General features: G+C 45.4%; 1 protein-coding gene across 2 annotated transcripts in view; it reads left to right on the top strand.

Annotated features, from left to right (window-relative positions):
* The window catches only part of LOC141164416 (electrogenic sodium bicarbonate cotransporter 1-like), a 766,124-nt gene that overhangs the window by 397,650 nt on the left and 345,607 nt on the right, over positions 1 to 22,867 (top strand). The window lies entirely within an intron of this gene.

Raw genomic sequence — 22,867 nt, 5'->3', positions numbered from 1 at the left:
GTCCTAGAACTGAACCATGGGGGACACCGACAGATAGGGGACGATATAAGGAGGTGGTGTGTGAGTGGGGGACGCTGTATAATGAATAAAGAAATAAATTTATTAAGAAGCAGTTGTCAAATATTAATAGCAGCACACAATGAATAATAATATTTATCACACGTTGCAAGAGAATGCATTGCACAGTAAAGGTTACCCCACTCTGTACATAGTGCAAAACACTATTACCTCATAATAACAACAATATGTCAACCAACAAAACTTTACAAGCTCTAACAGGGGAGAGGGGATAGGAAAGAGGGAATAGGGAGGTGGAAATTATACACTTTATTGAAAGACAATAACACAAAGAGAGGAGAGGGGAATGAGAGGACTTTAGGCTGCTTTATAATCGACACCTGGAATGGTCAAGATGGAATAGTCTCTGAGCAAGCTGTGAATCTGTGAACTGTGAATCTGACTACAGCAATCCTGGATAGACATGCTCTCCGTACACAAAATTAGCCTGTTTCTGGGAAGCCAAATAGCATCTTTAAAACAGTTCATAAGGTGCCAGGTTTCATGGATGACCAATCTAAGCCTGGGAATAGCCCTTAAAGTACCGAGTGGCATGATAGTCTCTCTCTGAGTACAGAGTGTTTGAATTCATGTTTAACGGCATCCAACAAGCCCTGAGCAAAATGTAAATTCCAAAAGACATGCAAAGATGTGTTGCACAAGTCCCGGGCATGAATAAATGACTGGACGGGCAGTTTTCCCTGTATCACCATCCATGACAAGTCCTGTGCTTGTTGGCCAACCTGCCAGAAGATACTTTAGTTCATACAGTCTTCATCATGTAGCAGGGGGCCTTGGCATAAACTCCAACGAGTCCTTGGCTGTAATGAATTTTTAAGTGGTTTGGGTTTGGTCAAGTAGGACTTGAGTCCCTCTAGTTTATCCTCCCTCACGAACTGAGCAACATCACTGTAGAACTTGTAAGGGTAGTAGCTGTCTCAATAGTTCCAGCTGAGTCCCCACCATATGAGAAGAAGAAGGAAACAAAACATATACCTGTCCACAAAGCCTCTTCCCTTGCAGGGTCCTGCGAAGACAGACACACACGAGAGCCGATGGAAGGTATGGATATCTTGTGTGCCCTTGCACACCCTTGCTTGGCTCCTTGTACCTGATGGTCCACTTACATCTTGTGATGCTAAGTCACAAATGTGACGTTGAGTCCCTCCCACTGATAAGCTGTGAAATAAAGTAGTCAAGAGGTCTGAAGTCAGATACCAAGAGGGCTCGTCATAAGCAGAGGGGTAAGACAAAGGCATAGTCAGATCACAGTCCAAGGTCAGAATTCCAGGAAGGTAACAGATCAAGACAAAAGGGCTAGGCAAACAGATGGTCAAAGGCAAGTTCTAAGTGCGGGCTGCAAAAGATCAGAAACAAAGCACTGGAAAACAAGGCACACAAACCACTGAGCTAGGCCTACAACTGGCAATAATCCCAGAAAGGGAGACACCTGGAAAAAATTCAGCACATCCCTGCCCTGATTGTCATTCACAATTCTGACAGCCCAGCATGACCCTGATCCTTTAGAGTGGATCCAGTACACAGTGAGTGGTGGAACATGACAGTACCTCTAGGTTTCACAGGAAACTGACCAAGTGATCGGCCTTCACAGAACGAGATGAAACTCAGGATCTGTCCTCTGGTCCATATCCTCACCAATGAACAAGATATTGGAGGGAATTTCGGATCATCTGAGAATCCACGATTCTCTGATCTTCATACTTCAAGCCTCCATCAACAGAAACTGGAGGAGGCAAGGACACGGGAGACAAAACCGAAGGGACAAACTCTTTTAACAGGGATCTAAAGAAAACATTCGGAATGCGGAGAGATGGAGGAACTGTTAATCTAAAGACCACTGAATTAACTACCTCCATAATTTCATACGGGCAAATAAATTTTGGACTCAATTTCGCTGACAGTACTTTCAACTTTATGTTTTTTGAAGATAACCAAACGTTATCACCTAGTTTAAAGACAGGACCTGCCGAATGTTTCCTATCGGCCTTCTGTTTTTGGTGAAGCTGAGACATCCCAATATACTTTTTAACGTCCCTACAGACATCCCCGAGTTTTTGTATACCAACCTCCAGTCCAGGACATCCAGAACTCATCTTAGAAAATTCATCAAAATGAGGATGAAAACTATAATTACAAAAAAGGGGTTCTAGACTGATGGACCCAACTGTTAAAGGCAAAATCAGCAATAGGTAAAATGAGGACCAGTCCTCCTGCTGAGCCACAACAAAACATCTAAAAATTTGTTCCAACTATTGATTTGTCCTTTCTGTCTGACCATTGGTTTCAGGGTGGTAGGCAGAGCAAAATGAAATGTCAATCCCCAATTTCCTAAAAAAAGGTTTACATAATTTGGAGACAAATTGCACCTCCGTATCAGATAGTATGTTTAGAGGAATTCCATGCAAACTCAGAACATGAGTGATAATAAACAACTTGGAAAGTGTCTCAGTATTCGGTAACCCCAATATAAGAAAAAAATGAGCCTGTTAGCTGAATCAGTCAACAACCACCCAAATAACAATTTTCCCACCAGCCAAATGCAAATCCATGTTGAAATTAATAGAGAAATGAGTCCATGGTCTTTCTGGAATTTGCAATGGAGCCAATTTCCCGTCCGTCCGATAATGACAGATTTTAGAGAGTGTTCAGACTTCACAGGTGGAAACAAAGTCTCTAATATCATTATATATTGGTGGCCACCAAAAAAACATAGTAATGGCTTTTCACGTAGCTATGACCCCAGGGTGACCATTCAAGATGGAATCATGAAATTCTTGTAAAAGATGATTTATTAGATACACAGGTACAAATAATGTTAGCCTTGGAGTAGGCCGATGACTGGGCTCTACTTAGCTCCGCTTCCAAGTCTGAGGATAACATGGAAACCATTATGCAGTGAGGAAAAATGGAGGATGAAGGTTCTGGAGGAGAACTGAATCAAGGCTGTGTGATAAAATGTCAGACCTCACATTTTGGACCCCAGTCTGAACATGATACTGAAATTGAATGTAGAGAAAAATAAGGACCATTTGGCTAAATTGTTATGATCTATCGTCACATTGACTTGATAAACTGCCCCCTCCAAAAAATGCCTCCATTCTTCAAAAGCTAATTTAATTTAGAAAAATATGCGCATGGCCACAAACTAGTCAGAGTTTTGGAACCTTGAGATAATACGTCTCCTACCCTGACCTCTGAAGCATCCACCTCCACAATGAATGGTTCCTGGAGATTGAGTTGGATTAAAACTGGAGCAGACATGAAACACTCTTTCAATTTTTTAAAAGCCCCTCTAACATCAAGCGATGAAACCTTAAGATCTGCCCCTTACGTGTGAGATCAGTAAGAGGTTTAATGATCTGAGAAAGTCCCCTAACAAATTTTCTATAGTTATTGGCGAAACCTAGAAAACATCGCAATGCTTTAAGGTCACTAGGTTCAACCTAAAAATTGTGGCCTGCTCCTTTCCAGGATCCATCTTAAACCCTTAAGCCAATACAATAAACTCTAAGAACTATATTTCTTGAGCAAAAAATATACATTGCTCCAATTTAGCAGAATTCTATCTCAGATTTCATAATACAAAATGGACATGTTCATAGTGTGAATCCAGATCTGGCAAAAAAATTAGAATATCATCAAGGTATACCACAATAAACCTTACAATGCAATCAGAAAAGATTTCATTAATACAATTTTGAAATGCTGTTGGTGCATAGTTTAACCCTCCGTCAGGGGCAACTGATCTGACAGGCGCAGCTCACTTAGTTTCATTTCTCTATTTTCAGTGGTTTGTCTGGGAAACACCCTCCTCCCAGTACCTTCCTAACTTTATAGGCTGTGTGAAACCTGAGAAGCCATTTATTACATTCCTATTAAGGTAACTGATCACTTTTAGAGCATTGAATTTAAAAAAAAAGGAAAATATAGCCAATTTTCTAGCCTGTGCTTGACAGGCGCAATGCCCCTAAACTCGTTATGAAACATATTACCCCTGACGGAGGGTTAACCCCATTCTGACACAGGGCATAATAATACGTACCTGCGCCTTGGAACTTAATACCCAGGTACGTACTATTACACAGGGGCTATGCGGGCCCGATCGCCGCCCCGTGTCAGCTGATTTTGACAGTCCCGCACCTAGCACATTACCCCCGAAATGCTGCGATCGGAGTCCGGGACAGGCAGAGGTAAGAGCGCCCCTCTTACCTTGGATAGGAGACCCCATGCCATGGTGACCTCTTGTTGCCATGACAAAATCTGGGTCACCAGGCATCAGTGCATGATCTATCTAACTTGTGTCTGCAGGGGCTGACAGCCTGCACAGCATAAGGATGATGCTGCATCTCTATGATATGCAAGCAATCAGCCTAAAAAAAATGAAAGTCCCATAGTGGGACAAAGTGTAAAAGCCCAAAAAAGTGTCAGAAAGTGTAAAAAAAAAAAAAAAAAAAAAATTAAAATTTTTTTTAAAAAATAGTCCAAAAAACTTAAAAATACACTGTATACTGTACCCATAAATAAATATTATTATGAAAAAAAACAACAAAACAATAAAAGTACTCATATTTGGTATCGCCACTTCTGGAACGACCTGACCTATAAAACTGTCCCACTAGTTAACCCCTTTGGTGAACACGGTAAAAAAAAACAAAGCAAAAAACAATGGTTTATCATAATACCACCAAACAAAAAATGGAATAAAACGCGATCAAAAAGACAAATGTAAATATAAAAATGGTACAGCTGAAAATGTCATCTTGTCCAGCAAAAAAAAAGCTGCCATAAAGCTCCATCAGCCGAAAAATAAAAAAGTTATAGCTGTCAGGACAAAGCGATGCAAAAAAAATCATTTTTTCTATAAACTAGTTTTTATTGTGTAAAAGCGCCAAAACATAAAAAAACTATATAAATGTAGTATTGCTGTAAACATACTGACCCGAAGAATAAATCTGTTTTATAAATTTTACCGCACGCGGAACGGCATAAAAAAAAAAAATTCCTGAATTGTTGGTTTTTGTTTATTCTGCCTCACAAAAATCTGAATAGAAAGCGATCAAAAAATGTAATTTGCCCGAAAATGGTACCAATAAAAAAGTCAACTTCTCCCGCAAAAAACAAGCCCTCACATGACTGTTGGCCGAAATATGGAAAAATGATTGCAAAAACTAGTCTTTGCAAAAAAAAAAGCATCTTTTAATGTGTGACAGATGCCAAATATAAAAACCCAATATGAATCTGGTATTGCTGTAATTGCACCGACCCATAGAATAAAGTCGTCTAATCACTTATACCGCACGAGGAACGGCATGGCATCCCACTAATTATTCAAGCAAATTTTACATTCAAAAAGTCAAATGGCGCTCCTTCCCTTCCAAATCCTGCCGTGCACCCAAACAGTGGTTTTGCTCCACATATGGGGTATCGCCTTACTCAGGAGAAATTGCACAACAAATTGCATGTCGCAATTTCTCCTGTTACTCTTATGAAAATGCAAAATTGGAGGCTGAAAAACATTTTTGTGGGAAAAATGTGAAAATTTTATTTTTATGGCTCAATGTTATAAACTTCTGTAAAGCACCTGGGGGTTCAAGGTGCTCACCACACATCTAGATAAGTTCCTTGAGAGGTCTAGTTTCCAAAATGGTGTCACTTGTGGGGGGTTTCCACTGTTTAGGCACATCAGGGGCTCCCCAAACATGACATGGTGTCCTCTAATTATTCAAGAAAATTTTACATTCAAAAAGTCAAATGGCGCTTCTTCCCTTCAGAGCCCTGCCGTGCACCCAAACAGTGGTTTTCCCCCACATATTGGGTATTGGCGTGCTCATGAAAAATTGCACAACAAATTTTTTGGTCCATTTTTTCCTGTTACCCTTGCAAAAATAAATAAAATTGGGTCTAAAGTAACATTTTTACGAAAAAAAAGTTAAATGTTCATTGTTTTCTTCCATATTCCAAAAATTCCTGTGAAGCACCTGAAGGGTTAATAAACTTCTTGGATGTGGTTTTGAGCACCTTGAGGGGTGTAGTTTTTAGAATGGTGTCACTTTTGGGTATTTTCTGTTATAAAACCCCCTCAAAGTTACTTCAAATGTGATGTGGTCCCTAAAAAAATTGTTTTGTCAATTTTGTTGGAAAGGTGAAAAATCGCTGGTCAACTTTTAACTCTTCCAAAAAAAAAAATTGGTTCCAAAATTGCGCTGATGTAAAGTAGACATGTGGGAAATGTTACTTATTATCTATTTTGTGTGACATATCTCTTTGATTTAAGGGAATGAAAATTCAAAATTTGAAAATTGCAAACTTTTCAAAATTTTCGCCAAACTTTAGATTTTTTCACAAAGTAAGGCAAAATTTTATCACTATCATGAAGTACAATATGTCACGAAAAAAACAATCATAGAATTAGGGGGATCCCTTGAAGCATTCCAGAGTTATTATCTCATAAAGTGACAGTAGTCAGAATTGTAAAAATAGACCTGGTCATTAACGTGCAAACCACCTTCAAGGGTAAAGGGGTTAAAAAAATGAAATTTAAGTAAACCAAAAATAGTTTTTTTTATTAAAAATGGGAAATTTCAGTGTAATTTATGAAGAAAGCAAGAACTGCCAAAAATTAGGGACTCAGAGGGACCATACACATTCAAATTGTCATGTAGTGGTACTCCTAGACTCATGCAAGCTATGCACTAAGACCAAATCCTGCCAAAAATTACGAGCAGGGTCATCCATACAGCCTTGAAGGCACCAACTGTAGTGCCTCAATCAAATATTGTGAACAAAGTGCAGCTGTGGTACTTCTACACTCATAAACGCTTTGCAGAAAGTGCAAAGCCAGGAATAAAATTATAAGTAGGGTCCTACATAGACCCTAAAAGGCAACAACTAGCAGGCCTCATTCAAATATAACATTAAAAACACTTTATGTGCTGGTGTCATCTGTTGGTGTTGTGGTAAGACGACTCGCTCGGCTCTCCTGGAGGCAGACTCAGGACTCACGTTCTCAGGTTTCCTTTCTGCTGGTTTATTATCAGCCATAAACTCATGCAGGTTTCACAGGAAAAACAAACATGACCCCTCTGGGTTAAACTAAAAAAAACAAAAACAAAGTATAACTCAGTCCATAGATGAGCGGGTTCCGCCCGCTCTTGGTAGCATAAACTGAACTGCTAAAGTCCATGTGAAAAGCTCTGCAGCTTCCACAATACTGTCTGGAGACTTCTCTCTCCAGACCACACTCCAGAGAAAAAAAAAAGGACTGAGCTTTTACACATTGCTCAGCCACACCCTGAGGGGAGGTAGGGGGAATGGCGTCCCGCCCTCTTTGCCATTCCCATAAAACCGCACACCCTTTAACAGAGTAAGCCTACCAGCATATAACACGCTGGCAGAAAAATAAAGTAGGTCTTAGTTCACACAGGAGAGCATCCTGAGTGACACATACCTCCCCTCACATATAAAACCAGTGACACTGTCAAATATTCCCACCCTCTGCCCAAAGCCGGGGGTTTGGGCACCTTCTGACACCAGGCACTGAATCCTAGAGAGGGCAGCTGCATTCCCATGTAACTTCCCCGGCCTATGCTCCACGTGAAAGTTAAACTCTTGAAGTCCTAGGAACCATCTAGTTACCCTGGCATTTTTACCCCTCTTCTCTCTCAACCATCTCAACAGGGCATGGTCTGATACTAATCTAAACTTCCGGCCTAGTAGGTAATATTTCAGTGTATCCACGGCCCATTTTATGGCTAAACACTATTTCTCTACTATGGTGTAGTTCTTCTTGCAGGAGGACAGCTTTCTGCTTAGATAGAGAATGGGATGTTCTTCCCCATTTATCTCTTGGGAGAGTACAGCCCCTAGACCAACCTCTGAAGCGTCCGTCTGGACCACAAATTCTTTCTTGAAGTCTGGCGCGACCAGGACCGGCTGCTTGCACAATGTTAGCTTCAACTGTTGAAACGCGGTCTCCGTTTCTTCCGTCCATTTCACCATGGTTGATTTGGTGCCTTTTAGAAGATCCGTTAGTGGCACGGAAATCATGGCGAAATTCGAGATAAACCGCCGGTAGTATCCTACCATTCCTAGGAATGCTCTCACCTGCTTCTTCGAGAGTGGTTGCGGCCAGGTTTGAATTGCCTCCACTTTCTTGATTTGCGGCTTTATTTCGCCTCTCCCAACAACATAGCCCAGGTACTTGGCCTCCTCCTTCCCGATGGCACACTTTCTTGGATTTATGGTAAATCCTGCCTTCCTTAGCACGTCCAGAATGGCCTGTAGTTTAGGTAGGTGACTAGCCCAATCGGGGCTAAAGACCACAATGTCGTCGAGGTAGGCTGCGGCATACTTCTTATGTGGGGCTAGGATCCGATCCGTAGCCCTCTGGAAAGTGGCTGGGGCTCCCTGTAGTCCGAACGGCATCCGCGTGTATTGAAAACACCCATCAGGTGTTGAGAAAGTCGTCTTCTCCTTAGCCATCTGGGCCATGGGGATCTGCCAGTAGCCCTTCTTCAGGTCGAGAGTGGTGATGTACCTCGCCGGTCCAAGCCTCTCGATGAGTTCGATGAGTTCGTCGACGCGGGGCATCGGGTACGCGTCACACTTGGATACCTCATTCAGCCAGCGGTAGTCATTACAAAACCTCCACTCTCCATTGGGTTTCGGCACGAGGACGATTGGGCTCGACCACCCACTCTTTGACTCCTCTATTACTCCGAGGTCTAACATCCTCTTCACCTCGGCCGAGATCATCTCCCGGCGTGCTTCCGCAATCCGATACGGCTTCAGATTCACTCGTACGTGCGGCTCTGTCAGCACATCATGCTCTACCACTTGAGTATGCCCCGGCAACTCTGAGAACAGCTCCCGATTCCGCTGTAGTAATTCTCGACACTGTTGCTTCTGGGCCGATGATAGAGTCTCTGCAATAGTGACCTCCTCCACCTTGCCTTCTGGTGCGGCTCCCAGGCAAGGAGTTTCCATAGGTTCACGGTCTGGCCACGGCTTGAGCAAATTTACATGATATATTTGATGCGGCTTTCTTCGGCCAGGCTGGTGGACTTTATAATTAACCTCGCTGACTTTCTCCACCACCTCGTATGGACCTTGCCACTTGGCGAGGAACTTGCTCTCGATGGTAGGGATCAGCACCAAAACACGGTCCCCGGGCTGGAACTGTCTTAGTCTCGCCGACCGGTTATAGACCCTCGCCTGGGCTTCCTGCGCCTGGAGGAGGTGTTTCTTCACGATGGGCATCACCTTTGACATTCTCTCCTGTAACTGGGCGACATGTTCGATGATACTCCGGTGTGGTGTGACTTCAGCCTCCCAAGTTTCCTTGGCGATGTCTAGGAGACCTCTTGGATGCCGCCTATATAGGAGCTCAAATGGAGAGAAGCCAGTGGAGGCTTGAGGAACTTCTCTGACCGAGAAAAGCAGAAATGGGAGCAGGTAGTCCCAATCTCGCCCATCCTTTTCAACGACCTTCTTGAGCATCGCCTTTAAGGTCTTGTTGAAGCGTTCCACTAGGCCGTCCGTCTGAGGATGATAAACCGAGGTCCGAAGCTGAGTTATCTGAAGGACTCTGCAAAGCTCCTTCATCACCTTGCTCATGAAATGGGTTCCTTGGTCTGTCAGAATCTCTTTTGGTAGACCTGTCCGAGCAAAAATATGGACCAGCTCTCGGGCTATACTTTTACTGGACATGTTCCTTAGGGGAACCGCTTCCGGATACCGAGTCACATAGTCCATGATGACCAGGATATATTGGTGGCCCCGAGCTGATTTAACTAAGGGGCCCACGAGGTCCATGGCAATCCTCTCAAAGGGAACCTCTATCACAGGTAGTAGGACTAAGGGGCTACGGAAGTGGGAGGAGGGAGCGGTTATTTGGCAGGTGGGGCAGGACCTACAATAGTTTTGAACTTCTCAATAACACCCTGGCCAATAAAACCTTCTCAATATCCTCTCCTGAGTTTTCTCGACCCCTAGGTGTCCCCCCAGAACATGTGAATGGGCCATATCTAGCACCCGCCGTCTGTATGGCCCCGGCACTAACAGCTGTTCCACTATCTCACCGCCCCTCAGTTTGGCCACCCGATATAGCAACTCCCCCTGCACTGCAAAGTGGGGGAATCTGGTGTCGGCCCCCGGCTCTTGGGCAACCCCATTACATACAGTAACCTGGTCAAACGCCCCTTTTAAGGTCAGGTCTCGAACTTGACCAGTCCCAAAGTTCTCTTTGGACATATCTAACGCAGGGAGGTCGGCCTCCTCGGTCACCGTCTCACCCTCATCCCTGACAAGGACGCACAGTGGGAACTCCTCCATCTGAGACTTCGTTGGGGGTGCTTCTTCAAGGACCTGGCTTTTCCCCATACTACTTAGTCCAGTTCACTTCCCCCACAAGTCCCAGAATAAGTAAAAATCGCGGCCCAATATGACGGGATGTATCAGGTCCTTTACTACCCCGACTTCATGGGACTGGGCACCACAGTCTGTCCCCACTGTTACTGTGGCCACGGGATAGTCCTTGGCGTCACCATGGATGCACCAGAATGCCCAGGGTTTTGGAAGGGATCAACTGGTGGGGAAGGGATGCTCTGATCAAGGTCACCAGACTCCCGGAGTCCAACAGCCCAAGGACTTTTACTCCATTAATGGACACTGCACACGCCTGCGGCCCCTCGCCAGGTTGACAGTCCATGCTACAGGCTGGATAGGCATAATAGGAGACCCATGTGCCTAGGCTGCAGTCTATGGGCTCAGGGGATATTTGACACCTGGCGGCTACATGTCCAGGGTTGTGACACCGCCAGCAAACTATATCTTTACCAACTGTTCTAAAGGCACCTTCAGTAGGAGTGGGACGTCCGCCAGTGGTGGCTCTAGACCCCTTCCGTGGTGAACCCGTCCCCTTTTGGGTATCCCAGTAGGGAGAAGTGACTGCATCCGGTTTCCCAAGAGATCTCTCGACTACCTGGTACCTCTCTACCAGGCCGATGAAGTCATCTGCATTCTGGGGATCACCCTGGGCAACCCAGGTCTGTACTGGCTTAGGAAGGGAATGCATGAACCTGTCAATCACCACCCGCTCAACCATCTGGGCCGGAGTGGAGGACTCCGGTTGTAGCCACTTCTGAACAAGATGCAGGAGGTCAAACATCTGCGAGCGAGGGGGTTTGTTGCTAGCATACGCCTAGTGATGAACTCACTGGGCTCTTACCGCCATATTTACTCCTAGACGTGCTACGATCTCTGTCTCTAGTTTGGCATATTCCTTAGCATCTTGCAGCGCCAAGTCAAAATACGCCTTCTGGGGTTCACCCGATAAATATGGCGCCAGAACCTCTGCCCACTGTGCTGGAGGAAGTCTCTCACGATCAGCCACCCTCTCAAAAACAGTCAGAAATACTTCTACATCATCCCCAGGGGTCATCTTCTGCATGGCCCGCCTTACCGCCTTCCTGACGTGAGAATCATCTGTCGGCCCTGGGGGTGGGGCGGCTGCCCTGCTCTGGATGGTGTCCGCCAAAAGCTGTATCTGCTGTTGCGCCTCCTGCTGGTGCTGCTGCGCCTCCTGCTGGTGCTGCTGCTGTGACTTTTGCTGCAACAGGATCTGCTGAAGCAACAGTTTGGTCGTCTCCTGGTGCTGCTGCTGCATGCTCCGCTGGGCCTGCTGCATACTCTCCTGGTGCTGCTGCTGCATGCTCTGCTGGGCCTGCAGGTGTTGCTGCTGCATGCTTTGCTGGGCCTGGACCAGGTGCTTAACGAGCTCCTCCATGCTGCTGGACTTCCCTGGCTGGGTGGTGGCCTTCACCCAGGACATCCACCGGTCTTTGTAGCAGGTACACGTGTTCCTGGAATCCTGCACACACTCTCACACCAACTGTGGCAAGACGACTCGCTCGGCTCTCCTGGAGGCAGACTCAGGACACACGTTCTCAGGTTTCCTTTCTGCTGGTTTATTATCAGCCATAAACTCATGCAGGTTTCACAGGAAAAACAAACATGACCCTTCTGGGTTAAACGAAAAAAACAAAAAACAAAGTATAACTCAGTCCATAGATGAGCGGGTTCCGCCCGCTCTCGGTAGCATAAACTGCACTGCTAAAGTCCATTTGAAAAGCTCTGCAGCTTCCACAATACTGTCTGGAGACTTCTCTCTCCAGACCACACTCCAGAGAAAAAAAAAGGGACTGAGCTTTTACACATTGCTCAGCCACACCCTGAGGGGAGGTAGGGGGAATGGCGTCCCGCCCTCTTTGCCATTCCCATAAAACCGCACACCCTTTAACAGAGTAAGCCTACCAGCATTTAACACGCTGGCAGAAAAATAAAGTAGGTCTTAGTTCACACAGGAGAGCATCCTGAGTGACACATACCTCCCCTCACATATAAAACCAGTGACACTGTCACAGTGTGTAAAAGTCGGGTTTAAGCCATGCTTTGGTCATTGCTATCAGAGTGAGCCTGTTAGCACTTTCCATTGACAGGCGAAAGCGCTTGTCTGTTATGACCCCCCTTTGGCACTAACAATCCACTCAGACAAGATGCTAGCAATACGGCAGCACAACACCTTCAAAGGATAGAGGGACAGCTCATGCCAATAGTCCATCTTTGGGACTCAATGGCTGAAGCTCGCTGAAGAATTAAGGAGCACGCTGGTTTGGTCAGCCAGGTAATGCTTGACCATCTTTTAAAACTTTTCCCTCCTTATCAAAAATACCCGGTCGTGAGGGCATGGATGCTAAGAGGGTGTCATGAAATTGGCCCAGTCCTTTGACAGTGTACCACTGCCTCAGCTGTAACTGGTGTGTGTATCCCTCACCTCTACTCCTTGGTTGGACAAAGAAGCGTGTCCCTTGCCGCTAACCCTTTCTGATGTGAATTTTTTCAACATATTTTCCACAATGGCCTTCTGGTATAGCACCATTTTAGAAGACCTCTCCGCTTCAGAAAGAAGAGATGCAAAGTTCTTCTTGTAGCGTGGGTCTAGCAGAATGAAACAACCAGTACTCTTTTTTTGGCTAAAATGAATGTAACGCAAGGGACACGGGAAAGGCAGCGGTACATAAAGTCTGCCATATGTGCCAAGCTCCCTACAGCTAACACTTCCCTGTCTCCACCATGATAACTACTCTCAATCACCTCCTCCTTCTCTTTCTTCTTATTCCCCTCCTCAGTCCATCCACGTAGAAGAAATGGAACAAAGCTTGTGTGGGTACAGCCAGCTCCTTTTCCTCCCCTAGCTGACTTGCCTAAATGCTTGAAAATCTAGATAGGTTTTCAGAAAATGCTGAACTACCAAGTTGAGCACATGTGCCAATCATAGTATGTGTGTGAGCCTGGTTGGTGGTTCAGCGGCAAAAACCATAGATCTGTCTGGTCTGTTATTCCTTTACTCTGCCGCGGTGTGCGGTTTATCTCCGAGAAAAATTAGCTTCAGCAGAGCCTTTTCAATGAGACAGTGCTACAGAGCTTCCAGCTTCCGTCTGATGTGGATGACGTGCTCTGAGATAGCACATATATCACATCGGAGATGGAGGATGAGGAAGAGCAGGAGGGAGTAAAGGAAGCCCTGATAGAAGTAGGGCCAGTAATCCTTGGCGTTAGGAGCACAAGTGCCGTACCAGGGTGTGACTCGGCCCCACCTCCACAATGTTCACCCAATGTGCCATGGGGGTGATTTAGCATCCCTGGCCACAGGCGCTTGTCCACGTGGTGGTCGTTAAGCGGACAATGCCAGTGAGTGCATTGGTAAGGGCACGGGTGATGTTCATGGACACGTGCTGGTACAAGGCGGGGACGCCACACCGGGAGAAAGAGTGGGGACCGATTACCAAGGGATGGCTGTCGCCATGAGTTGGTAGAAATCCTCAGCGTCTACCAGCATAAATGGCAACATTTCCATGGCAAGCAACCTGGAAATGTTCCTGTTTAGCATTTGGGCCTGTGGGTGGGTGGCAGGGAACTTTCATTTTCATTCCAAGGCCTGTGGTAGGGACAGCTGAATGCTGTGTTGGGACAAGGATTTGGAAGTGCCTGATGATGATGCCTCAGAATGTGCAAGGACAGGAGCAGGTGAGGAGCATCTGCACAAGTGTCATAAACAGGGGATTGGGAAGCACCTATCACAGGGAAAATGCACCAATTGTGGTCCCAGGCGTTCAGCCCACCAAGTCGAGTGCTTAAATAACATGTGCCTGACCATGCTAGTTGTGGTTAGGGTCTTAGTGGTCAGGCCCCTGATGATCTTGGCATGGCACAGGTTGAAAATGGCCATTTTGTTACTCTCAGAACTCTTTTTAAAAAGTTGCAGACTGGGGAACACCTAACTCTTTGACATAGAAATTCACGAGTGTCGGTGCTCTGCGGAACAGTTTCCCAGCTTCTCCCTCTGGTCACCACACTGCGTCTTCCTGTCTGTTTGGTGCTGCCGAACTCTCCTCCTCAGCGCTGCTGGCCTTGTTCTGCATGACAACTTCCCAGGCTCTGTCAGTGACTTCGTCATCCACCACCTCATCTTCCTCCACCGCACCCTGTCCTCCTGACTTTGTGACTTAACAAAAACAAGACTTTGCGGAAACTGTGTCTCATCATCATTTTTCTCCTTATCCAAAATTTGCCGTTCGCCACCGTCATGTTCTTATGGCTTTGGCTGCTGTAAGTTTTGTGCATCACTAAACAGCATGTCCTCATGTTCCTCTTGAAGCATGCAAGTTGAGAGGCCACAATCAAGAAATGATGTTGTAAACAGCTCCTCGGAGTGTCCTAGTGTGGGATTACTAGTCTCCTGTGACTCAACATGGTGGGAGGAAGGAGGATCAGGGTGAGGATTAAGTGACCCAGACTTTAGGCTGGTGAGACTGGGCCGTGTGGAAGACTGGGTGGTGTTGCCAAATCTGCTGGAAGCATTGTCTGCTATTTAACCTTCCACCTGTTCATGGTTCTCTTGCTCCAGAAGTGGTATAGCGTGCCTCCTTGCAAAGTGGGACAAGAACCTATGTGTCGGGGATGGGCGTGTTTCTTGTGCTCCAGCAACAGACGTAGTTGCACCTGCCCCACGTCCTCAGCATCTGCGTGCACCATCATCAGCACTTCCACTTCGCTTAACGCATGCCTTACGCATTTTGTAATTGCTTGGTCTCTTGAAACCAAGTTAATTTTTAATAAAAGAAAAGAAAAAATATGGTCACCTGCAGCAATCAAAAGTGTTTTTTAGGAGTTTACTCCACCGTAATGTAACAGAAAGAATACAAAAGTGGATGGATGACAATCAAATTCCATCCAGAAAAATGTCTTAACGCTCTTTTTCAGTTTTAGAGATCACAGAAATGTACTTCACACTACGGAATAGTGTATGCGTGAGAAATTTAACCCAGGAAAATATTTCAATGATTTTTAGGAGTGTTATATAACACAAAAAGGACCTCAAAGCATGTAATAGTTTGACTGATCAAAATATATTAAATTTTTTTCAGCACACCCCAAAAAAGCTGCAGCTATATATTTGCCAACAGACTGCACAGCCCTAATCCCTGTCTTCTTGTAGATTGTGAGCCCTCGCGGGCAGGGTCCTCTCTCCTCCTGTACCAGTCGCCATCGCGTTTTTGTTCAAGATTATTGTAATTGTTTTTGCTATGTGTTCCCCCTTTTTCACATGTAAAGCACCATGAAATGAATGGCGCTATAATAAATAATAATAATAATACAGACTGTATTGTGTTACTCTCCCTGCTCTTGCGACTTTCTCTCCCTACACTAAAGGCAGAATGTATGTGACACAAACAGCAAAGGAAAGGATTAGCCCTGACAATGGCTCTTATGATGGTTCAGCTTCAGCACCAGTATTAACAGTACAGGTCTCTGATTTGTTATACTGTGCACACACACGCCTGGACAAGCACTCTCTCCGTCTAATATGAACTGTCACAGAGCTGTACGATGGCATTAGTGTGCCGAACAGGGCGGCGCCTGCTCTTTTATCATTTCTGATGATGTCAGATGGTCAGTCAATCACAGTAATGCCACTACCAAGATGGCTATGGCATTACAGTGACTCGCAGGGAATCCCCGCATGCTGACTGGCTGCATAACATGCGCCAAAGATGCAGGGATTCCAGTTTGAATTCGAGCACTACCCAATGCTTGCCATGTAACGAGCACATCCGAGTACCCAGATATTCAAGTGATAACTGAGTATCACAGAGCACATTCGCTCATCCCTAAATGCATACTTTTATGGTCCCAAGACACTGCTGTAGTACTGTGAAGTCCTGTTTTGATAGCATAGGCCAATAAGGCTCAAATTGAATTGGGGGCCGACTAATGTATTGGGCACAGTCATCATCAGTGCTCCCTGCACACCGCCATCTTCTTTCCCTTGTTTGACGACGCTTCATTGTCAAAACCTCAAATGTAGCAGAGGTTGGAGTTGTCAGTCAAGGAAAGGTGTACATATAAAGATATATGCTGAAATTGCTCAGATGGTATGCAGTGCCGATATTAGATTAAGTGTGGACCTGGCCAGATGTTAAAAGATTGCACCCTCACACATCAGAAAAATATGGGGTGCCTGTCATGGGTGTGTCGCCACGAAGATCGTCGCGACTACACAGCCTGACTTCTCGCAGCTGAGTTTTTGGTGCTTTGTGTTTTTTGGTTGTGAGGGAGTTAATTCTCTCTCTCTGTGATTGACGAGGCTCAGCCTCGCCCAGCTGCAGTTAATGCTGCAGTATTGGGATTCCTTCAAATACCTGCTGGTCTGATAGGGAAGTTGTCGGTGAAAGCATTTCTTGCAGACCTTCAGAGTGGATCGTTGTTTGGTGGAGTTCGGAGCGGGGAGTATGCGGTGTGGTTTGTTCCCTTCCTCCCTTTATCATTTATCTCCTAACCTGTTGTTTTTCCCTCTGTAATTGTGGTGTTAGTTTTTGTATGCAAGGTGGTTTTTGGTTTTCCCCTTGTACTGTCTCGTTTGTCTAGTACTGTGTTTTGGGCATTTTCTATCCTGTTCCCCATTGTTGTGATCGGGGTCCTTCTCAGGACTAGATTACTTAGGTTCAGGGATATTCAGGAGTTTAGGGTTACGCTGGCGGCCTGGACCTCTGTACCATTAACAGTACCTCCAGATTGAGGGATTAGTCAGGGCCCCTGTCTAGGGTCACTCAGGCCCCTCACCCCCCTGTACGCTGAGACAGCGTGACATTGCCAAATTCAGACTGAATTGAATGCTGATTGACTATATATAAGAATATCTTCAATTGTTTACTGACTGTTTACATAGACTGATGATGCGAAAAGAAAGATCACAAATATAATTGCTCTGTCCCCATACAAAATCAAGTTAAAGGCAGCACATCCCCTGTTTACACTGATAATGATGATTTTTATGCTCACATAAATAATTTAAAGTGGTTCTCCAGGACTTTAAAATCTCTAGGCTAGGTAATCAATGTCTGATCGTGAGGATGTGACAACCGGCACCCCTGCCAACCTAGTTGTTCCTAGTGCTGGGTGCATCCGGAACTGCTCAGTTGCAGAGCTGTATAGAACAGCTCTGTAAATTGTGTAATACTTGGTACTGCATATCTGCTCCCTATTCGAATCACTAGACTATGGATGTGCAGTGCCCTTCTGCAACCACTATTCCATTGACGGAGCTTTGTAGCTTTGCAATTGAGCAGTTACCGTTACCTCTGGTACGTGGAACATCTGATCAGCAGGGTTGCCGAGTGTCACACCCTCACCAATCAGACATTTATGACCTATCCTTAGCGTAGGCCATCAATGTTAAAGTCCCAGACAACCCCTTTACTCACACAATGAATAAGGACTATGCTTTTATTGCATGATTGCTGGCATGTTTACAATTGTGAATAATTGCGAAGGAATATTTCTATGCACACTTGTCTGTGCTGCTGTCATTTTTAAATTTGGATGATGTACCCTCTCACGGCAACTTGTTAAGAATTATACAGTACAAAGCAAAAGTTTGGACACACCTTCTCATTTAAAGATTTTTCTGCATTTTCATGACTATGAAGGCATCAAAACTATGAATTAACACATGTGGAATTATATACTTAACAAAAAAGTGTGAAACAACTGAAAATATGTCTTATATTCTAGGTTCTTCAAAGTAGCCACCTTTTGCTTTGATGACTGCTTTGCACACTCTTGGTATTCTCTTGATGAGCTTCAAGAGGTAGTCACCGGAAATCGTCTTCCAACAATCTTGGATGCCTTTCTTGAAAAGTATAATATTACAACCAGACCTGAACCCAATCGAGATAGTTTGGGGTGAGCTGGACCGCAGAGTGAAGGCAAAAGGGCTAACAAGTGCTAAGCATCTCTGGGAACTCCTTCAAGATTGTTGAAGACCATTTCCGGTGACTACCTCTTGAAGCTCATCAAGAGAATGCCAAGAGTGTGCAAAGCAGTCATCAAAGCAAAAGGTGGCTACTTTGAAGAACCCAGAATATAAGACATATTTTCAGTTGCTTCACACTTTTTTGTTAAGTATATAATTCCACATGTGTTAATTCATAGTTTTGATGCCTTCAGTGTGAATGTACAATTTTCATAGTCATGAAAATACAGAAAAATCTTTAAATGAGAAAAACTTTTGGTCTGTACTGTATGTCACCAGCTATGTACACACAACCTATACAAAATACACACAATTTAAAGAGAAACTGACAGCTGAAACATGCTACCCAATCTACAGGCAGCAAGCTGGACATATAACCTCAGCCAGTTATGTTCGACTCTAAAACAATGCAGTGGTTGTGTAATGGTTGTGTCTGACCGTACAATAACATGGTCTGATCATCCCATTTCTCATGGGCCGGGAAGAAAACAGAAGAGTATACAGATAGGAAGGCACGGGATCACAGCTGTTTTTTTCTTTCTGCGAGGTCAAATATTTCCCTTCCTGTTTTATTACATTAGTGAGTGTTTCTGCCACATCCTCATCCTTCTGTGCTCAACATAAACCAAGCCAGGGACATAGAGCTCAGCGGAAGCCCCAGCTCCTAAGTCACTAACTTGATTTATGATAAGCTTAAGGGAGTGGAGACATGGCAAAAGAACTCACTTATGTAATAAAACAGGCAGAGAAATATTTTTCCTCACAGAAAACTGCAGCTGCAAACTACTGCTATGTCATCTGTATAATCTCTTATCCTTCCTCTCATAGTCAGGAATTGTGTTGTGTGTCCAAGCATGTTCCTGCACGATCAGGCAAAGCCATTAGACAGTGCATCGTAAGGGCACATTTATAGTATTATCTCAGCCCAAAGAAGTCTGGCCAGAAGTGTCTTCATGGAATAATTGCGACCAAAGAACACATGCCTTCAACAAGGAAATAAGGCAAAGTGATTCAGCTATGCAAAGTATAGTAAACTGAGGTGCAGAAAATGGCAACAGGCAGAGGCATATCTGGGGGGGGCAGCCGGGGCACGTCTCCAGGGCGCGGTCGGCATGGGGGCGCAGTTGGGCCACCTAATGCGGCGGTCTGATGTGTCTACCCCGGCAGCTGTGTTCTGCCTCCCCCGGACTGAGAGTCAGCAGTTCTCTGACCCTGGGTGTCAAGCAGACACCAAGCTCAGAGAAGCTGCAGCAATCCGGCTCCCAGCGTTGAAGCTCTGACCTCAGGGTCAGAGTGACGCCAGCAGCGTGATCAGGTCATGTGATCACGCTGCTTACAGTAATCATCGACGCTGCAGCTGCAGAGGTGCACATTGGTGGAAAATGCTGGGTTCAAATCCCACCAAGGACAACATCTGCAAGGAGTTTGTATGTTCTCCCCGTGTTTGTGTGGGTTTCCTCCAGGTTCTCCGGTTTCCTTCCACACTCCAAAGACATAATGATAGGGAATATAGATTGTGAGCCCCAATGGGGACAGTGCCGATATTGTATGTAAAGTGCTGTGGAATTAATGGCGCTATATAAGTGAGTAAAATAAAATAAATAAAAAATAAAGTGTTCTGGGCTTCAGAGCTGAAGATACCCCGAAGATGGAATGGAGGTGAAGATTTACTATGGGGGGTGATTTACTATGGGGGGTGATTTATTGTATGGCTAGGGGGTGATTAAATATGGGGGGTAATTTATGGTATGGCTGGGGGGTGATTTAATTTTGGGGGTTCTATATTGTATGGCTGAGGGGTGATTTACTATGGGGGTGATTATGGTATGGCTGGGGGGAGATTTACTATAGGGGGAGATTTATTGTATGGCTGGGGGGAGATTTACTATGGGGGGTGATATATGGTATGGCTGTGGGGAGATTTACTCCAGGGGGAGATTTACTGTATGGCTGGGGGAGATTTACTGTGGGGGGAGATTTATTGTATGTCTGGGGGAGATTTTCTATGGGGAGAGATTTATTGTATGGCTGGGGAAGATTTATTACATTGCTGGGGTGAGATTTATTGTATGGCTGGGGAAGATTTATTACATTGCTGGGGTGAGATTTATTGTATGGCTGGGGGAAGATTTATTGCATAACTGGAGAGAGATTTAGTGTGGGGACAGGGGTGGGGGAGATTTTGTGTGTAGTGATTGGTGCGGACACAGAATGGGGAGGATGGGTGTGTACGCAATATGGGGAGCGAAGAAGGGGAATGTATACGGACACTGTATGGGGAGCAAAGGTGATAGAATGTATGCAGACACAATATGGAGAATTGGGGGGGATGTGTGAGGGTAAATATATGAGGAGACAGTATGGTTAGCAGGGGAATGTGAGAGAAGACAGTATGAGGAGGAGGAGGGGAGGGGGAAATAATGGGGGGAGAAAAGTGTGAGTGGGCACAGAATAGAGACTGAATAGTGTTGGGGGTGTAGTATGGGGGGGCAATGTAAGGGCACAGCTGAGAAAGGGACAGTAAGCTAAGGACGGGGAGTATGGTGTGGGTGCACAGTATAGAGCCTGGACACTATAGGGGGGACACAGTGTGAGAAGACAGTGTGAAGAGGCGGCCCAGTAAGGTAAGGAGAGCGCAGTGTGGAGGGAATGTACCATAAGAGGGACAGTGTGGGGGTCATATTTTGTGCAGGGAATATATTGAGGGGCAATTATGTATTCAGGGGCTCAGCGTAAAGCAGATATTTTTATTCAGGAGCATTATAATAACTCTATCTTTAAGGACACCTTGTGGTGATGTGCTGTAGAAGACCGGAGAAGATGGAAGTCTGCAGATATGAGCTGTGGATGAGAAAAGTCATCATAGCATCTGGACAAGATGAAGAAGAAAGAGAACGACTCCAGAGACAGCGTCATCTATCAGGACCTGGATATAAATGTTTTTTGTGATACTGACTAATTCTCATTTTTATTTATGCCAGGATTCTCTGGTGCTGGCGATTTCTATACTTGCGGTCACATGTTGACTAGACATGCGTGACCTCACTCAATGACAATGAATTTAATGAGGCCGGACACGTCTAGTCGGAATGTGTCCAGAAGTGTACAAATCACATACTTGTGCAAGGCAGAATCCTAAATGCATGCAGTGCATGCGCTGCGAGAATTCAGAAGCCTACAGTCACATAGAGTGACTGCAGACTTTAATCTCAAACCTGGACAAGCCGTTTAATTATAAAGTGAAGCCTTATAGCCAATCCTAACAGTGTGTAATATCCTTACTGTCAGGATTCAGCTCTGCTTGCAGGTTCCAGCAGTCATCACAAGGATACCTCACTCATATGCGATTTTCATACTGACAGTCACGTGACAACGAGTTTCTCTTTCTGCTTCTCTCAGTTTTTCACTGAACATTGAGAAAATTAGGCAGAGCAGCTCATCAACACATGACTAAGTGTGCAAATCGCATATGTGCTCGGGGGGGCGCCAAACTGAACTCTTGCCCTGGGTGCCAGAAAGCCTAGATACACCTCTGGCATCAGGTGTCATATTTGAAATATCTGGCTGTAGCAGAAGGCAGTTTGTTCACTGAAGGGCTGGAGAGCAAAACAATAATGAGTGCTAATGAATCATGATGGAGTTTCTTTACAAGTTTGGAGTCGCATTTCTGCAAATAGAGTTGGGGATTTGGTCAGGACTCAGGAATAATGGTGCCCTCATTACTGAGAAATACAGGCAGTTACTTATCCATCGGGCAAACCCATCAAAGAGGTGTCTGATTGGCTCCAAATTTATTCTGCAGCACGACATCAAATCCAAATATACAGCCAATGTCCTTAACAAATATCTTGACGTAAAGAAGAATAAGGCGTTCTGAAAGTGATAGTGACGCACCCCCTGGGCCATGTTCAGGGGATACCCGGAGCCGGATCTGGATAGGGGTAGTAGTCCTTGTGGCGGTGACCCGGTCCGTGCCCAGGGTGTCAAACTAAGTGGCAGTCTATGGCAGTAGATGTTAACTTGGATGTCGACTACGCCACCCGTTGAGTGCGGCTTTGCAGCCGCCGCTGCAGAACAGTCCGCTGAGGCCGGTGGTATGGGTGCAGCGATGATGGTATAACCCCCAACGGGAGGGGTATGGCCTCAGGGCAGCAGGTGTGGATGATGGGTGTAGTTATGTTGTAGAAAGGAGAGTCAGAGACTTGAGGTGCAGTTTCAGGGTTTTTACTCACGGTTGTTCTCTCAGTCACTCTGGCCTTGAGTGACCACCCGAGCCGTGCTGCGTCCACCAGGTCCTGGACTCGGCTAACCCCCAGGCAGTTCTGGAGCGTGGTCCTGAGCTCCCTTTCTCTCTCTCTGTCTCTGGCCATTCCCACCAGGGATCCACCTTTGGCCGGCTCCCTCGGGTCTCTTGGT

Source organism: Phyllobates terribilis, unplaced genomic scaffold, assembly GCF_046119375.1.
Source record: "Phyllobates terribilis strain yellow unplaced genomic scaffold, ASM4611937v1 Scaffold_10__3_contigs__length_209671492, whole genome shotgun sequence".
Lineage (NCBI taxonomy): Eukaryota > Metazoa > Chordata > Amphibia > Anura > Dendrobatidae > Phyllobates > Phyllobates terribilis.
The sequence above is the reverse complement of the archived record's forward strand: the minus strand, read 5'-3'. Positions and strand labels throughout refer to the sequence as shown.